The 7084-nt window shown below is 42.5% G+C and overlaps 1 protein-coding gene across 8 annotated transcripts in view; it reads left to right on the top strand.

Moving 5' to 3' along the window:
- The first annotated feature begins 794 nt into the window (after positions 1–794).
- The window catches only part of TIAM2 (TIAM Rac1 associated GEF 2), a 310489-nt gene continuing 304199 nt past the window's right edge, over positions 795–7084 (top strand). For 4 of the 8 annotated variants that reach the window (XM_069069617.1, XM_069069612.1, XM_069069613.1 and 1 more), the window contains exon 1: positions 796–1079. The gene's annotated coding sequence lies outside the window, so the exon portion shown is untranslated. Of the gene's footprint in view, positions 1080–7084 lie in introns of all 8 variants that reach the window. The other 4 variants (XM_069069619.1, XM_069069618.1, XM_069069611.1 and 1 more) reach the window with 2 other exon arrangements.

The following is a 7084-nucleotide window of genomic DNA, read 5'->3' as shown; positions in this document are numbered from 1 at the left end:
TATTGCATAATGCATATACAAACACTAAAGTCGCAACAAAAGTGAGACAGAATTTGTTTTTAAAAACAAATATCTTTGCATCTTTCTACTTTGCAAACGCATCAACCATTGAAGGGGGAAAACTTTTTTTTTTTTGTTGCAATGAAAACCTCAAAATGCTATTATGCAGAGGGCTAAAGTTCTCACCTGCTCAATTTGAGGGCCACCTTCAGTTTGAGGGGCAGGTCAAATGGCTTCTCTGGCCTGGTTCCCCTGATAGAATGATATGCACCCATTTGTTTGCACTGCCCACCCCTTTCTTTCTAGACTATGGAAATATAGTGATGGGAGCAGAAGAAGGGATAGGTCTCTTACTGCCTCTTCCGCTTCTAGTCCTTTTGGGTATCAACTGGTTTGAGATGCTTGGGGACGTGCTCTGTAAGTTGACAGCCACTTTTTCTGGCAGTGCTTTTTGTAAATTAAACTTTTTTTTGTCTGGAAGTTGGCAAAAAAAATTGCCAGTATTTGGCCTCGTTTTTTCGTCTTCCTCTTTGAAAGCAAATCGTTCCAGGCGTCGAGAGTGCCTTTGGATGTGTTTTTTCCATACGCCTGTGCCGTCTGGAAGTAAACCATCGTTTCAGGTGGAGGGGGCTCTTGAGGCAGACCGCCGGGCTGGATTGCCCAGCAGGAGCACGTAGCAGGCTCCCTACTTCACGGACTCCGCCTGCCTCGAGCCTCAGGTTGCCGGGGTCCCGGGGTGCGTTCGCTCCCGGGGGTGCAGCCCGCCAGCCCAGCGGGGCGGGGACTGGCCGCTGGGGCTGGGCTGGTGGAGCGAGGAGGGGGGAGTGTGCGGAAGGAGGGGCAGGGGAGGGCTCGGCTGGGAGGAGGGCGTCTCAGCACCGCCGCCACCGCGGCAGCCACGACGCGGAGCGCGGTCTTGGAACAAAGTGAGGGCGCAAACTTCCCCCGCCGCTTCCTCGGCCTCTAGGAGCCTTTCGGAGACCTGGGACCGAAGGAAGTGGAGAGAAGGCGCCCCGAGGGCGAGCTCCCGGAGCTCTTGCTGCGTCTGGGCTGGAGGCTGCGAGGAGGGGCGAGCCAAGGTAAGGAGCCCACCCTCTCACCCCGGGAGATTTCAGACAAAGAGCGCCGTCCCGTCCCCCCAACCCCCCATCCCCCGTGTGCCCAGTTCGCGGGGCAGTCGTGGGAGAGGCCCGAGGGCGTGGGAGCCAGACATAGTCTGACTTCAGCTTGCCTCACCTGCCCACCGAGCTCCGGCGCTGGAGTGCCTCCAACCCCAGCCTGCTGCCTCGCGCACTTGGCCGCTCTCTCCGAGTACATCTCCAGTTGCTGCCCCACCTTCGGGGAGTTGGGTCGCCGGATAGGAGAGTCCCAACTCTCTACAGGGCTTTACGAAGCAGCACTTTCCCCCTTCTTTCTTTTTCTCCTTTGTTGCGATCATTTATCTTTCCTTCCATCTTTCTCCTTTGGACTCGGTGTGCGGAATTGCTGGTCCCAGGCTGCGGGTCGTGGGGAGCGAGGAGTGAGGTGCTGTCTCCCTCGTCAGTCCTTGGACCGGGGGCCGGCCACCCCTTTGGAGCACCCCAGGAGGCAGGGTCAGTCAGCCTTTCTATACTTAGCCTGAGCCCGGCGAGAGTCAGCACTTCCTAAAACCGCTCTGAAGTGGGGTTTCCCCTGAATACCACGTACAGACTTCTTTGTAAAGTTCTATTATAAGAGTGCTTTACTTCCATTCTTCCTAATCAGCTGGGGGGATCCGAGCAGTGAGAGAGAGGTTCGGTGGGTGGGTAGATGGGGGGAGCTGTGAAAGTGTTAGCAGTTGACATAAAAGAGAAGTTTGTTGTCAAATGGAAATATTCCTCCTTTACTACAACTGACTTGGGCCGGAGAGTAAAAGGATTCCATAGACTTAACTTTAGATCGTCATTCCTCTAAAAAAAAGTTCTTCTGCAGCCCGGAATAGTAAAGAGCTTCCAGGAAGGAGGGAGGGGGAAGAGATGGAAGAGAGAGAGAGAGAGAGAGAGAGAGAGAGAGAGAGAGAGAGAGAGACAGAGAGAGAGAGAGACAGAGAGAGAGAGAGACAGAGAGAGAGAGAGAGAGACAGAGACTGAAAAGGGTGGGGAGAAAGAGAAAAGGGGGAGAGGGAGAGAAATTACATTCAGATGCAGAAAAGCTCTGTGCTGCTTGCTTTTCTAAATAATCCTGGAAGGTCGGAAAAGTTCCTGGGGGCTTGAAGTGTCAAGTCTGTGTGAAATCTGTGATAAGATGAGTTCTAAATGGATTTAAACTTACAAGAATTGTTTCATAAAGGAGAGAATACCTTCTTCCACCAACTGAGGGCTAATTGTAAGGATTTCAGAGTAAACAAAAATGTTGCTTTAGTAGTTTATCTTTAAGAAAAACTGAAGTTTCACTTGGTAAGACATGCTTTGTTTTCTTGCATGGTTTTTAAAAGTGAAAATTTCACCAGATTTAAAAGAAGCAGCAGCACTTGTGTATCCCTGCAGTAAATGCTACCCAGCTGGAGCTCTCTTTGAGCTTGGGTTCCAGTAGCCTCAGGCAGTAGCAGCCTGGTGACACTTGTAATCATTAAGGCATCTGAATGTTGTGATAAGACTATTATTCACAATTAAAACAGGATTGTTGGCACCAAATTTTCTTATTAGAGACCATTTCTTTCCTCTTACTATTCCCTCCTTATATCCTCACCCCATTGCTACTGACTTCATTATTTTAAAGTGGGAGGGAGAAAGAATTCTGCTTGTCTCTAATTTCATTTCAAGTACAGTCTAAACAGTGGTCTAAAGTTTTAAAAAAGGAAACCTTCCAAATCACTCTGTGGGTCCTGTTCTTATGGTTCAGTTAAATTCAACAACCCCACTTATGATGTGACTAGTTCAGGTTGGCCTGGAATAGCAATGTCTGTTGCTGAACTAGTCTGGAGAATTACTTTTTAACATTTAGATTCTCTTCCCCCCCCCCTTTTTTTGAGGGGCACTTGGGGTTAAGTGACTTACCCAAGATCACACAGCTAGTTTTTATGTTTTGTCTGAGGTCGGATTTGAACTCAGGTCCTCCTGACTCCAGGGCAGATGCTCTATTCACTGTGCCACCCAGCAGCCCCTAGATTCTCTTTCCTACATGAGGAAAAACAAATGGAACAATTTAGTATGTCCTTGCATGTTTCTTTTTAAAAGATATTTTATCTTTAAAGTAATACTTTTCTTCTTTTAGCAACATGTTTTGTCGTGTTTCTAAAACCATTTGCTTTTCTGCCACGAAACTCTTATCTTTTGAATCTCTTGGATAATAAGACTTGTACTGGGGAGTCTTTGGACACCAAATGTAATGAAGAGGTCAAAGTTTGCCAGTGTGAGGCTACCTAGAAGAGTAGTGAATAGCTCCTGTAGCAAGAATGAGAAGTTCAGGACTGGGGTACTTTTGGGCAGTGATTGACTAGTGCCTAGAGTATTAAGGGTAGACCCACTGACTTCAGTTCTGGTTTTGGAAATAAACCCAGATGATTTGTCCTAGTCACTCATAGGTTGGATTTGTTATCTCAGTGATGTAGGTGGTCTCTCCAATGGTGCAGATCATATAGTATCCACACATTCTTATTTTGGGTGCATTATGTCCATCCCTTCCCAGGAGTTCCTGCTGGAGTTTTTACTCCAGATCTATTGAAAATGCCTGAATTAAGAAAGATAGAAACTCTTGGTGTTTAATTTTCAGACCTTTGCTTTTTGAGACTTGATTCTTTCCAGTTTCAATCACACTGGACATGAGTTAATTGTATTCCTGGATGCTGTGAACCGGTTTTGGAAAGAGCAATGCAAGGTAAAAATAAATAAAGGTAGAAAGCCATGAAATTGAAGTCAGGAGACTTGGATTTAAACTTGGCTATACTGCTGATGTGTACTTGGGCAAGTAATTTAATATCTCCTAGGCCTCAGTTTCTTCATCTGCAACTTCATCTGTTTTTCTATCTGGAAGAGATAAATCTCTATGGCTTCTTCCATATCCCATCTATCAGTTAATATTCTCTCAGATGGGGGTCATTCCTGCATCTTTTGAATGAAAGAATGCTTATTGAGATCTTGTTTTGAAAGAGGCCAGAATTTGAAGGTACGCACACACACACATACATGTGTGCACTTGCACACAAGTGTATTTGGACTTCCATTGTGCTTCTCAATTCATCTCTAGCTATTAGGTATACAGCAAAATGACACATTTTGGATTATACAAAAGGTGTTTCATGTGTAGCTGTCCAATGTGATATATCCCAGCATTCAATGTACCTCTTTAATTAACTGTTTCCTTGCAAATATGCTTTCCAAACAAGAAGTTTGCTTCCTAGCGCAGTATGTAGGTGCCTAAACAACTTAGTAAGAATATGAATATTTGTTGAATGCATGACTTTGTGTAGGTAAAATTTATTAATAAAGCAAAATGCCTTAAAGTCTTATTTCTTAAATAAGAATTTAACCTTCTTCAAGATAGCATAGTAGCAGACATGATGTTGAGATATTCTGTGTGAATAACTGGGAGCTAAGGATTGCTTTAGAGGGAGATCATCTGGGATAGTGGTAGAAGATCTGGGATCATTTCTTGCCTCTGACATGTGGTCAAATCCAAGTGATCCAAGTCAAATCACTTCATTTCTCAGTGCCTTAGGTATCTCTCTAATACCATAAATGACAGAAAAGTTACCGTATATTTATGTTCATCGAGGGAATTTTCTACACCAGGAGTTCCTTATATTAATGAAAATACAGATTGGGTTGAAAAAAATACTGCTCTAAAATTTAGGAATTTTGATTTAAGTGTTTTAAAGGTGTGATGTTCTGATTTATTCTACATTATTCTTCTTCATACACACACTACTTTCAAGCCAAATAGGCTAATATATGATTTCCCAGAATTTGACAGTTACTCTTCTATTTTCCTTCTTCTCTTTCCCTGCTTGTGTACAGCCTCCCCTCCCTGTCCCACTCCCATGCCTGGAATGTTCTCCCTCCTCACTTCTGCCTCTTAGAATTCCTAGATTCCTTCAAGGCCCAGTTCTGTGGGATACTACCTCCTGTAGGAAATCCTTTCATATTTTTATAATTGTTAGTGTTCAAATGTGCCTCAAATTATTTTGTATTTATTCATTTCTTTGTTTGTGTCCCAAAATTAAACTTAAGTGTCTTGAGGACAGGGATTGCAGGGTGTCCCAAAAGTCTTAGTGCTATATTGGTATTATTACTGCAGTAATGCTTAAAATTGCACTGTAATAATTAACATGTGGCACACTTTACAAATATTATCCCACAATAACCTTAGGATATTGGTGCTATTATTATCTCCATTTTATAGATGAGAAAACTGATGCAGACAGAGTTTAAATGACTTGCCCAGGGTCATGCAGCTAGTAAGTGTTTGAGGTATGATCTGAACTCAGGTCTTTCTTACTCCACAGCCATCAGTCTTCCCATTACACTAACTAGCTTCCTGAGACTTTTACCTAAGGCTCTATTTGTCATTTTGCCTTTGTATACTCAGGACCTAGCACAGTGTTTTGCACATAGATACTTAATAAGTGTTGGATGAAATAAATTTTCACTACAACCTTCATGTTATTCATTATAGAAATCAATATTTAGGCCTGCAGTTGTGGAGGTTGTAATGCAATGTAATGGAAACTGCAGAATGCCAAAGGGAAATATGTATGCAAAGACAAGAATGAATTGATAAAACAAGGGGAAGTGACTCAAGGAGTAACTGACATGTTGCTATAGGTATATTTTCAAAAATTCAGTTCAGTGAGCATTTATTAACGGTCTGCTTGGTACTAGTTGCTTTGCTAGCTTCTGGGATATAAAGACAAAGAGGAGTCAGTCTACCCTTGAGGAGCTTACTTTCTGCTAAGATGAAAGGTTCAGTTAGTTGTCAATGAAAATTTAATTGCTTTTTTATATTTATTTAAGGCTAGGTATGTTATCTTTTTTTTTTTAACTGCAGGATAAAAAGCTCCAAATTATGCATTTGGTTTAAAATGAATAACCATACACTTTCTAATAATTTGTGTAGCTATATGGCGGCATTTAAAAAGCCACAATAAATTCTTATAGATGTTAACATCAGACTTATTTAGTTAGCATTTTAAAATTGACAAAGCACTTGTCTTACAACCCTTTGAGAAGAAACTGAGGCATATGCCTGGGGTCATATAGCTGGTTGGAATTAATTTCAGGCTTTAAATTTAGAATTCCTGACTTTGGTTCCATGACTTGTCCTATTGAATCACATAGTCTCTCAGTATAATAATGGTGTGAATATGTGGAGGACTGATAATTATAAAAGAGTTTGTCAATTTTATCAGAAGGAGTCTATTTTGTCATACCTTTTGGTTTAGCTTGGAAACTTCTTATTAGGCACAGACCGAATCTTGTCATGAGTGTCATTGTTAAGTCGTTTTTCAGTCATATACGACTCTTTGTGACCACTTTGAGTTTGGTTTTTTTTTTTTTTTGCTTTTTGGAAGGCGATTTGGGGTTGTGTCTTGCCCAAGGTCACAATGCTAGTTTTTGGGTTAAGTATCTGAGGCTGGATTTGAACTCAGGTCCTCCTGACTCCAGGGCTGGTGCTCTATTCACTGTGCCACCTAGCCGCCCCGACTTTGGGGTTTTCTTGACAGAGTTACTGGAGTGGTTTGCCATATGCTTCTCTAGCTTATTTGACATCTGGGGAAACTGAGGCAAACAGGGGTAAGTCATTTGCCCAGGGTCACACACAACTAATAAGTGTCTTAGGTCAAATTTGAACTCAGGTCCTTCTTATTCCAGGCCCAGCACTCTACACTGTGCCTCCTAGCATATAAGCATCATAATAGCTAGCAAAAGTTATTGTATTTAGAAAGCTTTCCTATCACCAATTGATGACCTGCTTATTTTATGTAACATGTACTGCAACAAAATGCAATGTAACTGAAATATTTAGATTGTCTTTGAGAGTCTAATAAAATAGGATTTGACCTATGTTCTCTAACAAATGCCATCAGATGTATTGTCATGCTTCGTGGCAGAGATATGTTAGACTGAAT

Source organism: Petaurus breviceps, unplaced genomic scaffold, assembly GCF_028583685.1.
Source record: "Petaurus breviceps papuanus isolate PSGF00001 unplaced genomic scaffold, PetGlider_PUasm1.0 90784, whole genome shotgun sequence".
NCBI lineage: Eukaryota > Metazoa > Chordata > Mammalia > Diprotodontia > Petauridae > Petaurus > Petaurus breviceps.
The sequence above is the reverse complement of the archived record's forward strand: the minus strand, read 5'-3'. Positions and strand labels throughout refer to the sequence as shown.